At 39.6% G+C, this 20,398-nt stretch overlaps 1 long non-coding RNA gene across 1 annotated transcript in view; it reads left to right on the top strand.

The window, feature by feature from the left end:
- Positions 1-1,396: 1,396 nt before the first annotated feature.
- LOC144338696 (uncharacterized) overlaps positions 1,397-20,398 on the top strand; it is a 63,032-nt gene continuing 44,030 nt past the window's right edge. Inside the window, exon 1 of the long non-coding RNA XR_013412991.1 lies at positions 1,397-1,548. This is a non-coding gene — a long non-coding RNA (uncharacterized LOC144338696). The remainder of the gene's footprint in view (positions 1,549-20,398) is intronic.

Below are 20,398 nucleotides of genomic sequence, written 5' to 3'. Positions count from 1 at the left end.
TGTAGTTCTCCTTGAAGAGTTTTTTCACTTTCCTTGCTAGCTGTATTTGTATTTTATTTTCTTTGTGGCAATTCTGAATGGGACTTGATTCATTATATAGCTCTCTGCTTGTCTATTGTTGGTATACAGGTATATTTGTAATTTTTGCACATTGATTTTCTATCCTGAGACTTCGCTGAAGTTCCTTATTAGTTTAAGAAGATTTTGGGCTGAATTGATGGGATTTTCTAGATATAGGATTATGTCATCTGCAAAAAGAGACAATTTTACTTTCTTTCCTCCTATTTGAATACCATTTATTTCCTTCTCTTGCCTGAATGCCCTGACCAGAATTTCCAATACCATTTTAAATGTAAGTGGTGAGAGAAGGGATCCTTATCTTGTGCTAGTTTTCAAAGGCAATGCTTCCAGCTTTTGCACATTCAGCATGATACTGGCTGTTGGTTTGTCATAAATGGCTCTTTTTATTTTGAAATATGTTCCATCAATACTTAGTTTATTGAGAATTTTTAACATGAAGGTATGTTGAATTTTTTTATCAAATGCTTTTTCTACATCTATTGATAATCATGTAATTTTAGTCTTCAGTTCTGTTTATGTAATGAATTACATTTATTTATTTGTGTATGTTGAACCAGCTTACATCCCACAGAAGAAGCCAACTGGATTGTGGTGGATAAGCTTTTTGATGTGCTGCTGGATTTGGTCTGCCTGCATTTTACTGAGGATTTTTGAATCAATGTCCATCATGCATATTGGCCTGAAGTGTCCTTTGTTTGTTATAGCTCTGCCAGGTTCTGATATCAGGATAATGCTGACCTCATAAAATGAGTTAGGAAAGAGTCCCTCCTTTTCAGTTGTTTGAAATAGTTTTAGAGGAAATGATACCAGTTGCTCTTTGTACCTCTGGTAGAATTCAGTTGTAAATTTGTCTGGTCCTGGGCTTTGTTTCTTTTTTTTGTTTGTTTGTTTTTTGTTTTTTGTTTTTTTTGGTTGGTAGGCTACTTATTACTGCCTCCATTTTAGAACTTGTTACTGGTCTATTCGGGGATTCAAATTCTTTCTGGTTCAGTCTTGGGGAGGGGGGTGTATTTGTCCAGGAATTTATCCATTTCTTCTAGATTTTCTAATTTATTTGCAAAGAGGTGTTTATAGTATTTTCTGATGGTTGTTTGTATTTCTGTGGGGTCTGTGGGGATATCTTTTTTATTATGTTTTATTGTGTTTATTTGAAATTTCTCAGAATTTCTTACTTCCCATTTGGTGCCCCCCACACCTCCACCTCCACTCTCACTTTACTCTGATCTTTCTGAACTTCCTTGACCAGATCCGTTTTCTCTTTCTCCTGCTTGTTCCAATCTACCATCTTTCCCTCTTTGTCTGCCACTCACTCAAGAGAAGTCAGAAGAGAGCCTATCTTCCACGACTCTACCTCCTGCTGATTCCCTGATATCCCTGGTGGCAACTTCTCATCTGGGAGATGAAGGAAACGGGGACCCTGCAAGAACATCTTATATGATTATTCTTTTTCAGGAACAACTGGTGCAGGTAAGGAAACCCCATTGATTGTCTATCAACCCTGGTCAAAGGCTGAGTTGTGGGGAATAGTTCAAGAATTTTCTGATCCCCATAAATATCCAATTGGGTTGCCTAAGAATTTGAGCTCATTACCAGAACCTATGACCTAGGTCATTCAGACCTTTAGCAACTGTTCTGCATTTTGGTCTCAGAATTAACACTAAGGAACAGATAGAAAAAGCACACCAGTCAGGCCCTATAGCTCACTTAATCCCTGAAAGCCCAGTAGTGCCACAATAACCAGCCCCCAAACATCCAGAAGACAAGCACAAAGATACATGGAAATGAGTGACTGCTCTGTTAAATATCATTCTATCATTATTCTAAAGAGTTGTGGGTTGGAATAAAATTCAGTAATGTTGCCAGAACCCAAGTGAATCAGCTTTAGTTTACTGTACACATTTTAGTAAAACTTTGAGACAATATTGTGGGATGTCAGCTGATTGCTTTGAAAATAATAAGAATGATACATTATTAAACACAAGTTTCTTAAACAGATTAGAATACAATTTAGCTGGCCTTGTAAAATGCCATAGGTCAAACTGGGGCACAACCAGAACTAATGAAGTAGTTAACTTAGTTGACCAATTATCTCACACTATGATAAAAAAAGAAAACCAAAAGACTCTTTGAATCATGCAGTTACAGTTAAAGCAATTAACTTCTCAAACCTCTCAGCCTCAAAAATATATTAAGCCCTCTTAATCTGAGGACTCTTCCTTTTCAGTCTGTTACTACTGTACCTCAGAAGGGACTGCCTGAGACTGAAATGGAAGCAACAGCAGGAAGGTACAACTGAGGAAGACTAGGGGTGCTCTGAGAAAGTTAAAGGGTTTCATCTCTGCAAATATTCTATCCTAAAAAATTGAGAGAGATTAACATAATAATAAACCATGAGTGCTCATCTGCCTTAATTGACACAGGAGCAAATATTATAACTTTTATAAATCCTACCTTATTTAGAAACCCCATTCCTCAGAGTGATAAAAGGGTTAACATGGTTGATGTGTCTAATCAAACTATCTCATGTCTTAAATCCATATCTATAACTTATACTTTAATTGGATTGAACTTTCCCCTTGAGGGCTCTAAATGTGACACACTTAGTTGGTCCCATGTGTTTCTAATAAACTGTGGGGCCTTCATCAATGTTCTGGACTGTGATATCCTCAACATCCATAATGCCCATATCTCTTTTTCATCAAATGGTAAACATTTTTTAAGAATTCGAGACAGGAGACAAAAAATTCCAAATTAAAAACCATTCAGACAATGTACCAGGATTTAGTACTAATGATGTTAAAACACTACCTTGTGACTGGGAATATGAAATAGAGACAGAAAATAAAATATTACAAGAGAAGAGAGAACACTGGAATAAAGGGCAGAGAATGGTAAACTTTTTTATTTATTTATTTATTTATTTATTTATTTATTTATTTATTTAATATTATTATACTTTAAGTTATAGGGTACATGTGCATAACGTGCAGGTTTGTTACATATGTATACTTGTGCCATGTTGGTGTGCTGCACCCATCAACTCATCATTTACATCAGGTATAACTCCCAATGCAATCCTTCCACCCTCCCCCCTCCCCATGATAGGCCCCTGTGTGTGAGGTTCCCCTTCCTGAGTCCAAGTGATCTCATTGTTCAGTTCCCACCTATGAGTGAGAACATGCAGTGTTTGGTTTTCTGTTCTTGTGATAGTTTGCTAAGAATGATGGTTTCAAGCTGCATCCATGTCCCTACAAAGGACGCAAACTCATCCTTTTTGATGGCTGCATAGTATTCCATGGTGTATATGTGCCACATTTTCTTAATCCAATCTGTCACTGATGGACATTTGGGTTGATTCCAAGTCTTTGCTATTGTGAATAGTGCTGCAATAAACATACGTGTGCATGTGTCTTTAGAGCAGCATAATTTATAATCCTTTGGGTATATACCCAGTAATGGGGTGGCTGGGTCATATGGTACATCTAGTTCTAGATCCTTGAGGAATAGCCATACTGTTTTCCATAATGGTTGAACTAGTTTACAATCCCACCAACAGTGTAAAAGTGTTCCTATTTCTCCACATCCTCTCCAGCACCTGTTGTTTCCTGACTTTTTAATGATCGCCATTCTAACTGGTGTGAGATGGTATCTCATTGTGGTTTTGATTTGCATTTCTCTGATGGCCAGTGATGATGAGCATTTTTTCATGTGTCTGTTGGCTGTATGAATGTCTTCTTTTGAGAAATGTCTGTTCATATCCTTTGCCCACTTTTGGATGGGGTTGTTTGTTTTTTTCTTGTAAATTTGTTTGAGTTCTTTGTAGGTTCTGGATATTAGCCCTTTGTCAGATGAGTAGATTGCAAAAATGTTCTCCCATTCTGTAGGTTGCCTGTTCACTCTGATGGTAGTTTCTTTTGCTGTGCAGAAGCACTTTAATTTAATGAGATCCCATTTGTCAATTTTGGCTTTTGCTGCCGTTGCTTTTGATGTTTTAGACATGAAGTCTTTGCCCATGCCTATGTCCTGAATGGTACTACCTAGGTTTTCCTCTAGGATTTTTATGGTATTAGGTCTAACATTTAAGTCTCTAATGCATCTTGAATTAATTTTTGTATAAGGAGTAAGGAAAGGATCCAGTTTCAGCTTTCTACTTATGGCTAGCCAATTTTCCCAGCACCATTTATGAAATAGGGAATCCTTTCCCCATTTCTTGTTTCTCTCAGGTTTGTCAAAGATCAGATGGCTGTAGATGTGTGGTATTATTCTGAGGACTCTGTTCTGTTCCATTGGTCTATATCTCTGTTTTGGTACCAGTACCATGCTGTTTTGGTTACTGTAGCCTTGTAGTATAGTTTGAAGTCAGGTAGCGTGATGCCTCCAGCTTTGTTCTTTTGACTTAGGATTGTCTTGGAGATGCGGGCTCTTTTTTGGTTCCATATGAACTTTAAAGCAGTTGTTTCCAATTCTGTGAAGAAACTCATTGGTAGCTTGATGGGGATGGCATTGAATCTATAAATTACCTTGGGCAGTATGGCCATTTTCACTATATTGATTCTTCCTATCCATGAGCATGGTATGTTCTTCCATTTGTTTGTGTCCTCTTTGATTTCACTGAGCAGTGGTTTGTAGTTCTCCTTGAAGAGGTCCTTTACATCCCTTGTCAGTTGGATTCCTAGGTATTTTATTCTCTTTGAAGCAATTGTGAATGGAAGTTCATTCCTGATTTGGCTCTCTGTTTGTCTGTTACTGGTATATAAGAATGCTTGTGATTTTTGCACATTAATTTTGTATCCTGAGACTTTGCTGAAGTTGCTTATCACCTTAAGGAGATTTTGGGCTGAGACAATGGGGTTTTCTAAATATACAATCATGTCATCTGCAAACAGGGACAGTTTGACTTCTTCTTTTCCTAACTGAATACCCTTGATTTCTTTCTCTTGCCTGATTGCCCTAGCCAGAACTTCCAACAGTTTGTTGAATAGGAGTGGTGAGAGAGGGCATCCCTGTCTTGTGCCAGTTTTCAAAGGGAATTTTTCCAGTTTTTGCCCATTCAGTATGATATTGGCTGTGGGTTTGTCATAAATAGCTCTTATTATTTTGAGGTACGTTCCATCAATACCGAATTTATTGAGCGTTTTTAGCATGAAGGGCTGTTGAATTTTGTCAAAAGCCTTTTCTGCATCTATTGAGATAATCATGTGGTTCTTGTCTTTGGTTCTGTTTATATGCTGGATTATGTTTATTGATTTGCGAATGTTGAACCAGCCTTGCATCCCAGGGATGAAGCCCACTTGATCATGGTGGATAAGCTTTTTGATGTGTTGCTGAATCCGGTTTGCCAGTATTTTATTGAGGATTTTTGCATCGATGTTCATCAGGGATATTGGTCTAAAATTCTCTTTTTATGTTGTGTCTCTGCCAGGCTTTGGTATCAGGATGATGTTGGCCTCATAAAATGAGTTAGGGAGGATTCCCTCTTTTTCTATTGATTGGAATAGTTTCAGAAGGAATGGTACCAACTCCTCCTTGTACCTCTGGTAGAATTCAGCTGTGAATCCATCTGGTCCTGGACTTTTTTTGGTTGGTAGGCTATTAATTATTGCCTCAATTTCAGAGCCTGCTATTGGTCTATTCAGGGATTCAACTTCTTCCTGGTTTAGTCTTGGAAGAGTGTAAGTGTCCAGGAAATTATCCATTTCTTCTAGATTTTCCAGTTTATTTGCGTAGAGGTGTTTATAGCATTCTCTGATGGTAGTTTGTATTTCTGTGGGGTCGGTGGTGATATCCCCTTTATCATTTTTAATTGCGTCGATTTGATTCTTCTCTCTTTTCTTCTGTATTAGTCTTGCTAGTGGTCTGTCAATTTTGTTGATCTTTTCAAAAAACCAACTCCTGGATTCATTGATTTTTTGGAGAGTTTTTTGTGTCTCTGTCTCCTTCAGTTCTGCTCTGATCTTAGTTATTTCTAGCCTTCTGCTAGCTATCGAATGTGTTTGCTCTTGCTTCTCTAATTCTTTTAATTGCGATGTTAGAGTGTCAATTTTAGATCTTTCCTGCTTTCTCTTGTGGGCATTTAGTGCTATAAATTTCCCTCTACACACTGCTTTAAATGTGTCCCAGAGATTCTGGTATGTTGTATCTTTGTTCTCATTGGTTTCAAAGAACATCTTTATTTCTGCCTTCATTTCGTTATGTACCCAGTAGTCATTCAGGAGCAGGTTGTTCAGTTTCCATGTAGTTGAGCGGTTTTGATTGAGTTTCTTAGTCCTGAGTTCTAGTTTGATTGCACTGTGGTCTGAGAGACAGTTTGTTATAATTTCTGTTCTTGTACATTTGCTGAGGAGTGCTTTACTTCCAATTACGTGGTCGATTTTGGAGTAAGTACGATGTGGTGCTGAGAAGAATGTATATTCTGTTGATTTGGAGTGGAGAGTTCTATAGATGTCTATTAGGTCTGCTTGCTGCAGAGATGAGTTCAATTCCTGGATATCCTTGTTAACTTTCTGTCTCGTTGATCTGTCTAATGTTGACAGTGGAGTGTTGAAGTCTCCCATTATTATTGTATGGGAGTCTAAGTCTCTTTGTAAGTCTCTAAGGACTTGCTTTATGAATCTGGGTGCTCCTGTATTGGGTGCATATATATTTAGGATAGTTAGCTCTTCCTGTTGAATTGATCCCTTTACCGTTATGTAATGGCCTTCTTTGTCTCTTTTGATCTTTGATGGTTTAAAGTCTGTTTTATCAGAGACTAGGATTGCAACCCCCGCTTTTTTTGTTCTCCATTTGCTTGGTAAATCTTCCTCCATCCCTTTATTTTGAGCCTATGTATGTCTCTGAGTGTGAGATGGGTCTCCTGAATACAGCAGACTGATGGGTCTTGACTCTTTATCCAGTTTGCCAGTCTGTGTCTTTTAATTGGAGCATTTAGTCCATTTACATTTAAGGTTAAGATTGTTATGTGTGAACTTGATCCTGCCATTATGATATTAAGTGGTTATTTTGCTCGTTAGTTGATGCAGTTTCTTCCTAGCCTCGATGGTCTTTACATTTTGGCATGCTTTTGCAATGGCTGGTACTGGTTGTTCCTTTCCATGTTGAGTGCTTCCTTCAGGGTCTCTTGTAAGGCAGGCCTAGTGGTGACAAAATCTCTAAGCATTTGCTTATCTGTAAAGGATTTTATTTCTCCTTCACTTATGAAACTTAGTTTGGCTGGATATGAAATTCTGGGTTTAAAATTCTTTTCTTTAAGAATGTTGAATATTGGCCCCCACTCTCTTCTGGCTTGGAGAGTTTCTGCCGAGAGGTCTGCTGTTAGTCTGATGGGCTTCCCTTTGTGGGTAACCCGACCTTTCTCTCTGGCTGCCCTTAAGATTTTTTCCTTCATTTCAACTTTGCTGAATCTGGCAATTATGTGTCTTGGAGTTGGTCTTCTGGAGGAGTATCTTTGTGGCGTTCTCTGTATTTCCTGGATTTGAATGTTGGCCTGCCCTACTAGGTTGGGGAAGTTCTCCTGGATGATATCCTGAAGAGTGTTTTCCAACTTGGTTCCATTTTCCCCCTCACTTTCAGGCACCCCAATCAGACGTAGATTTGGTCTTTTTACATAATCCCATACTTCTTGTAGGCTTTGTTCATTTCTTTTTCTTCTTTTTTCTTTTGGTTTCTCTTCTCACTTCATTTCATTCATTTGATCCTCAATCGCTGATACTCTTTCTTCCACTTGATCGAGTCGGTTACTGAAGCTTGTGCATTTGTCACGTATTTCTCGTGTCATGGTTTTCATCTCTTTCATTTCGTTTAGGACCTTCTCTGCAGTAATTACTCTAGCCATCAATTCTTCCACTTTTTTTTCAAGATTTTTAGTTTCTTTGCGCTGGGTACGTAATTCCTCCTTTAGCTCTGAGAAATTTGGTGGACTGAAGCCTTCTTCTCTCATCTCGTCAAAGTCATTCTCCATCCAGCTTTGATCCGTTGCTGGCGATGAGCTGCGCTCCTTTGCCGGGGGAGATGCGCTCTTATTTTTTGTATTTCCAGCTTTTCTGCCCTGCTTTTTCCCCATCTTTGTGGTTTTATCTGCCTCTGGTCTTTGATGATGGTGATGTACTGATGGGGTTTTGGTGTAGGTGTCCTTCCTGTTTGATAGTTTTCCTTCTAACAGTCAGGACCCTCAGCTGTAGGTCTGTTGGAGATTGCTTGAGGTCCACTCCAGACCCTGTTTGCCTGGGTATCAGCAGCAGAGGCTGCAGAAGATTGAATATTTCTGAACAGCCAGTGTACCTGTCTGATTCTTGCTTTGGAATCTTCCTCTCAGGGGTGTACTCCACCCTGTGAGGTGTGGGGTGTCAGACTGCCCCTAGTGGGGGATGTCTCCCAGTTAGGCTACTCAGGGGTCAGGGACCCACTTGAGCAGGGAGTCTGTCCCTTCTCAGATCTCAACCTCCGTGTTGGGAGATCCACTGCTCTCTTCAAAGCTGTCAGACAGAGTCCTTTGCGTCTGCAGAGGTTTCGGCTGTGTTTGTTATTGCCCTGTCCCCAGAGGTGGAGTCTACAGAGACAGGCAGGTTTCCTTGAGCTGCTGTGAGCTCCACCCAGTTCGAGCTTCCCAGCAGCTTTGTTTACCTACTTAAGCCTCAGCAATGGCGGGCGCCCCTCCCCCAGCCTCGCTGCTGCCTTGCCGGTAGATCACAGACTGCTGTGCTAGCAATGAGGGAGGCTCCGTGGGTGTGGGACCCTCCCGGCCAGGTGTGGGATATGATCTCCTGGTGTGCCTGTTTGCTTAAAGCGCTGTATTGGGGTGGGAGTTACCCGATTTTCCAGGTGTTGTGTGTCTCAGTTCCCCTGGCTAGGAAAAGGGATTCCCTTCCCCCTTGCGCTTCCCAGGTGAGGCAATGCCTCGCCCTGCTTCAGCTCTCGCTGGTCGGGCTGCAGCAGCTGACCAGCACCAATCGTCCGGCACTCCCCAGTGAGATGAACCCAGTACCTCAGTTGAAAATGCAGAAATCACCGGTCTTCTGTGTCGCTAGCGCTGGGAGTTGGAGACTGGAGCTGTTCCTATTCGGTCATCTTGCTCCGCCCTCGGTAAACTTTTTTTTTAACCTCCCGAATATTTCTGTTAACTCCAGAAGCAGAGCATTTGCTTAAGAGTATTCCCTCCAACTTAAGGTCCCAGTCAAATACAAACATAAAGAAAATATTTTCAGGCATATCAATAAAAGGTTGAGATACACTCAAAGAAACCACTACCCAACTGTAAACAATATCCTCTATGACAGAAAGCCATAGATGGAATTACCTCATCATACATTAACTCAAAAAGGAGCTCATTATTCTTTGTACTTGTCCCTGAAAAAGTCCTATATTCTCTGTAAAACAAAAACAAAACAAGTGGGAGAGGATGATAATTTTTACAGGACTTGAGGGCAGTAAACAATGTCATAATACCCAGACACCCAGTAGTCCCCAACCCTCATACCCTTCTATCAGCTATACCGACTATCAGCCAACATTCCTCAGTTATGGATCCCTTCAGTGCCTCCTTTAGAATTCCTGTAGATCCAGAGAGCCAATATTGCTTGCCTTTACCTGGAAAGAATGACAATGTACATGGACTGTAATGCCCCAAGCGTATGCAGAAAATACCACTTATTTTTCTCAAATGTTAATGGTTGATTTAGAGGATTTATTTTTTCCCCAGGATGCAACAGTCATCCAGTATGTGGATGACCTTCTCACTTGTTCAGACACGTATCTACTTTTCAGGAAGATACCTAGATGTACTCAAAAAGCCACCAAGAGATACAAAGTGTCTAAACATAGACTTCAGCTATGCCTGCCACAAGTTAAGTATTTGGGGGCATATTATCTCAGTGAAAGGACTTAGTATTAACCCTGATAGAGTGAAAGGAATTTAACCTTTTCCAATGCCTATTACTGAAAAACAACTTAGAGAATTTTTGGAACTGGCTGGCTACTGCAGGAATTGGATTCTGAATTTCTCTCTTATGGCTCAACCTCCGTATGCATACCTATAAAAATGAACAATCTGACTCCATCATGTGGACTCCAGAGGGACAATCAACTGTACAATGATTAAAGAAAACCCTTCTAAAATTTCATCATATTCAAAACCTGTCTGCCAACTAGCTGACCTCTTATAAAGTTTCACTTTTATCATCTCCAAATATTACCATTTCCTTCTGTAATAATCTTAATCTGAGCACTCTCTTTCTGGGCCCTTTTGACAAAACTTCTCATGACTGTGTTCTCATGATTGTCCAACTTCTCACCCCAAAGACAGACATACAAGAGATACTATGGATAATGCTGTGATAGGTTGGTACATACATGGGTCTTATTTAAGAGAAGAGCATGGAAATTTTAGGGCAAGATATGCTATGGTTTTCTTACTAGAGGTCATTCAAACCAGTCATCTTTCCTAAGCTCAAATTACCGAATTGACTGCCCTGACTTGAGCTTGTCAATTGGCAAAAGACAAGGCTGTGAACATATCCACTGACTGTCACTGTGCATTTGGGGTTGCTCATGACATTCGGATGCTATGGAAGAAGAGAGAATATTTAACCTAAAGAAAATCCATTTAAAAAAAAAAAACCAAAAAACAGAAAACAAGTATCAGTATCAAAGCTCTTAGGAACTATTCTAAACCCAGACCTTTTGGCAATTATAAAAATCCCAGGTCACTCTAAATTGAACATCACTGAAAGTTGGGGTAACCAATTTACTGATGCTAAGCTTAAAGAGCAGGATTCGAGCCACCGGCCTCAATCTGGGAAATGGACAAAAAATCCAAAGCAGTTAAGAGCATGTTGAAGGAAACGCAAAGCATTGCCCCAACTAAAGAGATATCTACTTGGAAACAGAAGGAAGCCTAACTCCTGAAACTGAAATATGGTGTAGACCTAGTAATAATCCCATTATTCCAATGGGATGTCAAGTGCCCCTTAAGGAATATGTTCATAATCTGATCCTTGGAATCCATATAAAATGATATTCTGATGTAAACAATATTACTGAAAACTGAAACTGAAACTGAAATATGGTATAGACCTAACAATAACCACATTATGGGATGTCAAGTGCCCCTTATGAAATATACTCATAATCTGACCCTTTGGAATCCATATAAAATGATATCCTGGTGTAAACAATGTTACTGAAAACCATCCTCCATGATGGCACAAACTGTTTACTCCCAATGGATTATTTGGCTCAAATATAACCCATGGAATTTCCTCCATGGGGCCCAGGGTCATTTTCCTCTTCCAGCTGACCTTTTGAAGTATGGCAGCTTGATTTTACTCAGCTGATATCATCTCAGGGTTACAGATATGTTTTAGTAATGGTCTGTGTGTTTTCCCATTGGGTTGAAGCTTTTCCCTGCAGGCAAGCAACAATAATGGCAGTTAGAAAAATTCTATTAGAAAAAAGTTATTCCATTATCGGGAGTCCTCTGTAAACTTCACAGTGTTACTGTGAAGTTTTACTGGCAAGGTTATTCAAAATATTTGTAAAATTTGATCCATACTTTAATATTTTCATTGTGCCTATTATTCCATTCTTCATGACTGGTGGAAACGGCCAATGGAATAATTAAAACACAATTGGCTAAGTTCATACAGGCATTTCACCTCCCCTGGCCCAAAGCACTCCCCCTGGTGCTGCTTACATTCCAATCCACCCCTTTTAGAAAACATCAATGATCCTCTTATGAAATTATAATGGGAAGGCCTTTGTGTATGGAAAGCAAAATAACCAACCCAACTTTTTTAAATGGAGGTATATCACAATGTTGTAAGGGAGTCATTCATCATTGTTTTTAAAAAAGCCAAGATTTGGCTAATTTGAACTTGTAAATTCCTTTCACAGTTGACTACCTGAAGACAGGGTACCTGGTCATAGTCTGTAGCCTGGATACTTTGGCTTTTAGAAGAAACATTTAATAAAGGACTCCCTTCAATGGAAGAGCCCATACCAGGCACTATTGACTAATCCATGTGCCACAAAAATAGTGGGTATAGGCTCATGGAATCACTGCTGTCATCTCCTGAGTGGACTGTAACTTTCAGCAAAGATCTTCAACTCCAGTTTACTAAACACTGATATTCTATCCAGGATGAGAATGAAATGACACATGTTGTAGACTGCTTAAATCCAAGACACAGGACTAGGCCTATATACCAAAGAACACCTGTGGTTATAGTACAATAGGCACTACAATTATTGTCCAAGAGATACTGGCAATTGCTACCTTATGCAAAACAGGGCACTTGCCTTTTCTTATTTAATATCCTTTTGTAGTTAAAAAGAATTTCAAAACCTTGCTTCTATTTATCTTATCTTTCTATGTATTCTTGTCATTGCCACCCACTGTTGCCCATAAAAGAAACGTGTTTCTACAATCGGATCAGGATTATGCAGACAGATTACAAAAGGATGCCTGCTGGATATGTGAACTTGTGACTCTTTCCACTAGATCTAGCCTGCTATGGTGGGCATCTCCTTTTCAAAGTGAGGACTGGATAAAATACCATAAAGTTATTATTACACAGAAATGGTCTGGTATACTTAGTGGCTAATATAAGAAAAGATGGTGTATATAATTGCTCATTCAAAACATTCTTAAGAACAAGGCCCATGGAAAAAGTTTCTCAACAGAAAGGACAAGCTCACTAGCTCTAACTTTAGCAACACTCATACCAAAAAGAGAAGGAAATAACCACGCCCCACCTCAAACAATGGCCCACTTTCAAAATGGCATAATGCAACTTTGGAATTGGTTCATCTGGCTCACCCCTTCATTTGGCCAACTCAGCCAAAATGCTTCTTTATGCTGGGGAACAAGGAAACTACACCAAAGACCAGTTGCCAAAACAGTTCAAGAGATATGGGGTGAATACCTGGAGAACTTTGTTATCTTATTATCATATTATAATACACTGACTGGCATGCCGCTGATTGGGTACAGCAGCCAGGTATTTATTAGTTATTTCCAAATGGGACATTTTGGCTATGTGACACTAACTTGTGGCTGTGATTATTGCCAAGATGGTTCAGACAATGTTCTCTAGTTTATGCTTGGTCACAAGTACAAGTAATTCGGACGCTGCCAAAACCAACAAACCTTTTTCATTTACAATCTCACTGGACACAATCTGTATTTCAATGGTGTTGATACAGAGCTTTTGCTGCTTAGTTCAGCTAAATCCAGGTTCTTTTATCATGATGAGGAAAAATTAGTCACATTGACACATTGAAGGATGAGGAGAGCAGAATTTCTTGGGCAAAAAGAAAAAAAAAAAAAAGAAAAACTCTTAGGAAAGTGAGGGAAAGTCCTGCCAGTATGCTCCCACTTCACATATTTAATACCAGACCACCACACATGAGCTAAAGAGTTCAGGCTGCTCCCCACTGTACAAAGCATGAACTTCCCATGATTCTACCCTATCCTCCCAGTGCACAGATGGGTCCCCAGTCCATTGAGGGCATGCATATACAAAACTCTGGGCAGGTTCCCTCATTTGCACAAAAGTGTATGACATAAACACTTGTGGGGTGGATTGAAGATTCTCCAGTGATCTCCCTTATCTGCCTCTTGTATCTATTATTCCCTCTCTAAAGAAGTACATCTAAGTGCCATTAGAATAAGGATAATGATGAGTACAAAAACCAATCTTAACTGCTTTCTGCTAGCAGGGTGTGCTGCTTTTGAAAAACAGCAGTCATGTCTGCCTCCAAGGCCTATCTAAGGGTCTCTGGCAAAAAGGGGTCATAATTTGAGGCTCCAGTTGCATGACCATTTGGAGTTTGATGGCCTGAAGGCGAGAAGAGACAAACCAGGTTATTAGAAAACATGTATTAAAATGAAACTTTTAAGTTGGGGGAGGGGGTGGTAAGGACAGCTCAAAAATCCTGAGACCTTTTACTGGTTTGCACAGAGAGAGGGAGGGCAAAAGCCCAACTGGTAAAAAAATTTTTACCCTTTTGCTGACATGTCAGGTTTCTGGTTTCCCTTCTCCTGAGCCCAATCCTAAGCCAACCAGTTTAAGGTCTGGAAAATTAACTTTTCCCAGCTTGAAGGATGTATCCAAGGGGAGCGTCCCACAGTACAGAGACACACTTATGTATCAGTAAAGAGAGGACAGAGAAGAAAAAAAAAAAGAAAGAAGGCATTTTTCAAAGGTGCCCCAGGGGTTCAGGATGCATCTGAAAGTGGTACAGAATAAAGATGAATGGCTACTCATTTAGAAAGAGGGAAGTAAAATATCCCAGGTTCCCTACCCATGTACACCCTATATACCCTGCTGTCAGTTGCCTTCAAATTTGCTAGACCTCATTTATGCCATGGATACTACCATGACTTTTATCCATGAAACAAGAAACTTGGGTTAATCAGCAGGAATCAGTCATGCTCACCTGCACTGTGCCTTTTAACTTCCGTTATTGTCTGCCTCTGGATTCATCAGATCCAGCTTTCTTTTCTAAGACTTCAACATGAAGCTTAGAATTCAGTTTATGACAAAAAAGTGTGTCTCATGGGGGCTTTCATGGGCTCCTTATTACAAGCCACATACTAAGGTGAAGCTGCAGAATCAACTCCTCCTCCAATTAGAAAGAGAAAATAATGTCTTGTGGCATGACCAGATAACTTGTGGCTATAGTTACGCTTGCCAAGATTTGGGTTCATGGTGCTTGGCTTTGGTTAGCTCCCTTGGCTTTACTTTCCCAATAAGGAAACCTCCAGGTGATAGGCATCTTATTTATTTCCATCACCTGGCAGGATCTGCAGATAATTGCTCAGAACTAGAATATTAATGCATATTTTTACATTACCCATCCTTTTGTGTTCCTTTTGAGCTGTAGCCAGAGATTGCTGGTTGGTTTACAGAAATAAGCAAGGTTAGTCTAAAATGTAGGAAAAAATTTAAAAACCTCTAATGAGTCTAGCCTTTAATGACAAATGTGTGATAAATTTTGAAACATAAATTCTCTTTCCCCAGTCCTCATTTTCATTAAAAACAAATCGTGATAGGACTAAGTTGATTGCAAAATAGAGTTTAGTCTTATACTTGGCCTGATTATTTGCATAAAGTGCAGCAAGAATAATTACTTTTACGTAGGACATTTAGGTTAACTTTGATAACAGTTTGCTCCACCCAGAATCTCAGATAGGAATTTCTAAAGCCCAGCCCAGCCATGGGTTTATACCCTCAAATACCTGTGAGTTGGGTAAACTCCTCTGTTTTTGAGGGCCCAAGAACATGACGTTCCTTGGCCTGTTAGAAAAATAACATTCTTTACTCACTGCAGATTAGGAACGCTGCACAGGGACAGTATAGACAAGGTAAGATGCCAGTTTTCCCAAGGGGTTTTTGTCAGCTCTGCAAGTCAAGCTTGATTCCTTAAAGAGAAGCATACCTTTCCAGTCAAAGCCTTGGTAAAACAGCCAGTTTCTCCAATTACATCCTGTTGCAGACAAAAACAGACTCTTTTTTTTTAAATTTTTTTTTTTTAATATGCTTTAAGATCCAGGGTATATGTGCATAATGTGCAGGTTTCTTACATATGTATACTTGTGCCATCTTGGCGTGCTGAACCCATCAACTCGTCAGCACGCATCAACTCGTCATTTACATCGGGTATAACTCCCAATGCAATCCCTCCCCTCTCCCCATGGTAGGCCCCAGTGTATGATGTTCCCCTTCCCAAGTCCAAGTGATCTCATTGTTCAGTTCCCACCTATGAGTGAGAACATGTGGTGTTTGGTTTTCTGTTCTTGCAATAGTTTGCTGAGAATGATGGTTTCAAGCTGCATCCATGTCCCTACAAAGGACACAAACTCATCCTTTTTTATGGCTGCATAGTATTCCATTGTGTATATGTGCCACATTTTCTTAATCTAGTCTGTCACTGATGGACATTTGGGTTGATTCCAAGTCTTTGCTATTGTGAATAGTGCCACAATAAACATACGTGTGCATGTGTCTTTATAGCAGCATGATTTATAATCCATTGGGTATATACCCAGTAATGGGATGGCTGGGTCATATGGTACTTCTAGTTCTAGGTGCTTGAGGAATCGCCATACTGTTTTCCATAATGGTTGAACTAGTTTACAATCCCACCAACAGTGTAAAAGTGTTTCTATTTCTCCACACCCTCTCCAGCACCTGTTGTTTCCTGACTTTTTAATGATTGCCAGTCTAACTGGTGTGAGATGGTATCTCATTGTGGTTTTGATTTGCATTTCTCTGATGGCCAGTGATGATGAGCATTTTTTCATGTGTCTGTTGGCTGTATGAATGTCTTCTTTTGAGAAATGTCTGCTCATATCCTTTGCCCATTTTGGATGGGGTGGTTTGTTTTTTTCTTGTAAATTTGTTTGAATTCTTTGTAGGTTCTGGATATTAGCCCTTAGTCAGATGAGTAGATTGCAAAAATTTTCTCCCATTCTGTAGGTTGCCTGTTCACTCTGATGGTAGTTTCTTTTGCTGTGCAGAAGCTCTTTAGTTTAATGAGATCCCATTTGTCAATTTTGGCTTTTCTTGGCATTGCTTTTGGTGTTTTAGACATGAAGTCCTTGCCCATGTCTATGTCCTCAATAGTATTACCTAGGATTTCTTCTAGGGTTTTTATGGCATTAGGTCTAACATTTAAGTCTCTAATCCATCTTGAATTAATTTTCATATAAGGAGTAAGGAAAGGATCCAGTTTCAGCTTTCTACTTAGGGCTAGCCAATTTTCCCAGCACCATTTATGAAATAGGGAATCCTTTCCCCATTTCCTGTTTCTCTCAGGTTCGTCAAAGATCAGATGGCTGTAGATGTGTGGTATTATTTCTGAGGACTCTGTTCTGTTCCATTGGTCTATATCTCTGTTTTGGTACCAGTACCATGCTGTTTTGGTTACTGTAGCCTTGTAGTATAGTTTGAAGTCAGGTAGTGTGATGCCTCCAGCTTTGTTCTTTTGACTTAGGATTGTCTTGGAGATGCGGGCTCTTTTTTGGTTCCATATGAACTTTAAAGCAGTTGTTTCCAATTCTGTGAAGAAACTCATTGGTAGCTTGATGGGGATGGCATTGAATCTATAAATTACCTTGGGCAGTATGGCCATTTTCACGATATTGATTCTTCCTATCCATGAGCATGGTATGTTCTTCCATTTGTTTGTGTCCTCTTTGATTTCACTGAGCAGTGGTTTGTAGTTCTCCTTGAAGAGGTCCTTTACATCCCTTGTCAGTTGGATTCCTAGGTATTTTATTCTCTTTGAAGCAATTGTGAATGGAAGTTCATTCCTGATTTGGCTCTCTGTTTGTCTGTTACTGGTGTATAAGAATGCTTGTGATTTTTGCACATTAATTTTGTATCCTGAGACTTTGCTGAAGTTGCTTATCAGCTTAAGGAGATTTTGGGCTGAGACAATGGGGTTTTCTAAATATACAATCATGTCATCTGCAAACAGGGACAATTTGACTCCTTCTTTTCCTAACTGAATACCCTTGATTTCTTTCTCTTGCCTGATTGCCCTAGCCAGAACTTCCAACACTATGTTGAATAGGAGTGGTGAGAGAGGGCATCCCTGTCTTGTGCCAGTTTTCAAAGGGAATTTTTCCAGTTTTTGCCCATTCAGTATGATATTGGCTGTGGGTTTGTCATAAATAGCTCTTATTATTTTGAGATATGTTTCATCAATACCAAATTTGTTGAGCATTTTTAGCATGAAGGGCTGTTGAATTTTGTCAAAAGCCTTTTCTGCATCTATTGAGATAATCATGTGGTTCTTGTCTTTGGTTCTGTTTATATGCTGGATTATGTTTATTGATTTGCATATGTTGAACCAGCCTTGCATCCCAGGAACGAAGCCCACTTGATCGTGGTAGATAAGCTTTGTGATGTGCTGCTGAATCCGGTTTGCCAGTATTTTATTGAGGATTTTTGCATTGATATTCATCAGGGATATTGGTCTAAAATTATCTTTTTTTTGTTGTGTCTCTGCCAGGCTTTGGTATCAGGATGATGTTGGCTCATAAAATGAGTTAGGAAGGATTCCCTCTTTTTCTATTGATTGGAATAGTTTCAGAAGGAATGGTATCAGCTCCTCCTTGTACCTCTGGTAGAATTCAGCTGTGAATCCATCTCGTCCTGGACTTTTTTTGGTTGGTAGGCTATTAATTATTGCCTCAATTTCAGAGCCTGATATTGGTCTATTCAGGAATTCAGCTTCTTCCTGGTTTAGTCTTGGGAAAGTGTAAGTGTCCTGGAAATTATCCATTTCTTCTAGGGTTTCTAGTTTATTTGCGTAGAGGTGTTTATAGTATTCTCTGATGGTAGTTTGTATTTCTGTGGGGTTGGTGGTGATATCCCCTTTATCATTTTTTATTGTGTCTATTTGATTCTTCTCTCTTTTCTTCTTTATTAGTCTTGCTAGCGGTCTGTCAGTTTTGTTGATCTTTTCAAAAAACCAACTCCTGGATTCATTGATTTTTTGGAGGGTTTTTTGTGTCTCTATCTCCTTCAGTTCTGCTCTGATCTTAGTTATTTCTTGCCTTCTGCTAGCTTTCGAATGTGTTTGCTCTTGCTTCTCTAGTTCTTTTAATTGTGATGTTAGAGTGTCAATTTTAGATCTTTCCTGCTTTCTCTTGTGGGCATTTAGTGCTATAAATTTCCCTCTACACACTGCTTTAAATGTGTCCCAGAGATTCTGGTATGTTGTATCTTTGTTCTCCTTGGTTTCAAAGAACATATTTATTTCTGCCTTCCTTTTGTATGTACCCAGTAGTCATTCAGGAGCAGGTTATTCAGTTTCCATGTAGTTGAGCAGTTTTGATTGAGTTTCTTAGTCCTGAGTTCTAGTTTGATTGCACTATGGTCTGAGAGACAGTTTGTTATAATTTCTGTTCTTGTATATTTTCTGAGGAGTGCTTTACTGCTTGCTGCAGAGATGAGTTCAATTCCTGGATATCCTTGTTAACTTTCTGTCTCGTTGATCTGTCTAATGTTGACAGTGGGGTGTTGAAATCTCCCGTTATTATTGTATGGGAGTCTAAGTCTCTTTGTAAGTCTCTAAGGACTTGCTTTATGAATCTGGGTGCTCCTGTATTGGGTGCATATATATGTAGGATAGTTAGCTCTTCCTGTTGAATTGATCCCTTTACCGTTATGTAATGGCCTTATTTGTCTCTTTTGATCTTTGATGGTTTATAGTCTGTTTTTTCAGAGACTAAGATTGCAACCCCTGCTTTTTTTTGTTCTCCATTTGCTTGGTAGATCTTCCTCCGTCCCTTTATTTTGAGCCTATGTATGTCTCTGCATGTGAGATGGGTCTCCTGAATACAGCAGACTGATGGGTCTTGACTCTTTATCCAGTTTGCCAGTCTGTGTCTTTTAATTGGAGCATTTAGTCCATTTACATTTAAGGTTAAGATTGTTATGTGTGAACTTGATCCTGCCATTATGATATTAACTGGTTATTTTGCTCGTTAGTTGATGCAGTTTCTTCCTAGCCTCGATGGTCTTTACATTTTGGCATGGTTTTGCAATGGCTGGTACCAGTTGTTCCTTTCCATGTTGAGTGCTTCCTTCAGGGTCTCTTGTAAGGCAGGCCTGGTAGTGACAAAATCTCTAAGCATTTGCTTATCTGTAAAGGATTTTATTTCTCCTTCGCTTATGAAATTTAGTTTGGCTGGATAGGAAATTCTGTTTTGAAAATTCTTTTCTTTAAGAATGTTGAATATTGGCCCCCACTCTCTTCTGGCTTGGAGAGTTTCTGCTGAGAGATCTGCTGTTAGTCTGATGGGCTTCCCTTTGTGGGTAACCCGACCTTTCTCTCTGGCTGCCCTTAACATTTTTTCCTTCATTTCAACTTTGGTGAATCTGGCAATTGTGTGTCTTGGAGTTGCTCTTCTCGAGGAGTATCTTTGTGGCGTTCTCTGTATTTCCTGAATTTCAATGTTGGCCTGCCCTACTAGGTTGGGGAATTTCTCCTGGTTGATATCCTGAAGAGTGTTTTCCAACTTGGTTCCATTTTCCCCCTCACTTTCAGGCACCCCAATGAGACGTAGATTTGGTCTTTTTACATAATCCCATACTTCTTGCAGGCTTTGTTCATTTCTTTTTCTTCTTTTTTCTTTAGATTTCTCCTCTCCCTTCATTTCATTCATTTGATCCTCAGTCGCTGATACTCTTTCTTCCAGTTGATCGAGTCGGTTACTGAAGCTTGTGCATTTGTCACGTATTTCTCGTGTCATGGTTTTCATCTCTGTCAGTTCGTGTATGGCCTTCTCTGCATTAATTATTCTGGT

The sequence above is a fragment of the Macaca mulatta genome, chromosome X, assembly GCF_049350105.2.
Source record: "Macaca mulatta isolate MMU2019108-1 chromosome X, T2T-MMU8v2.0, whole genome shotgun sequence".
NCBI lineage: Eukaryota > Metazoa > Chordata > Mammalia > Primates > Cercopithecidae > Macaca > Macaca mulatta.
This window is presented reverse-complemented; position numbering and strand designations above follow the sequence as displayed.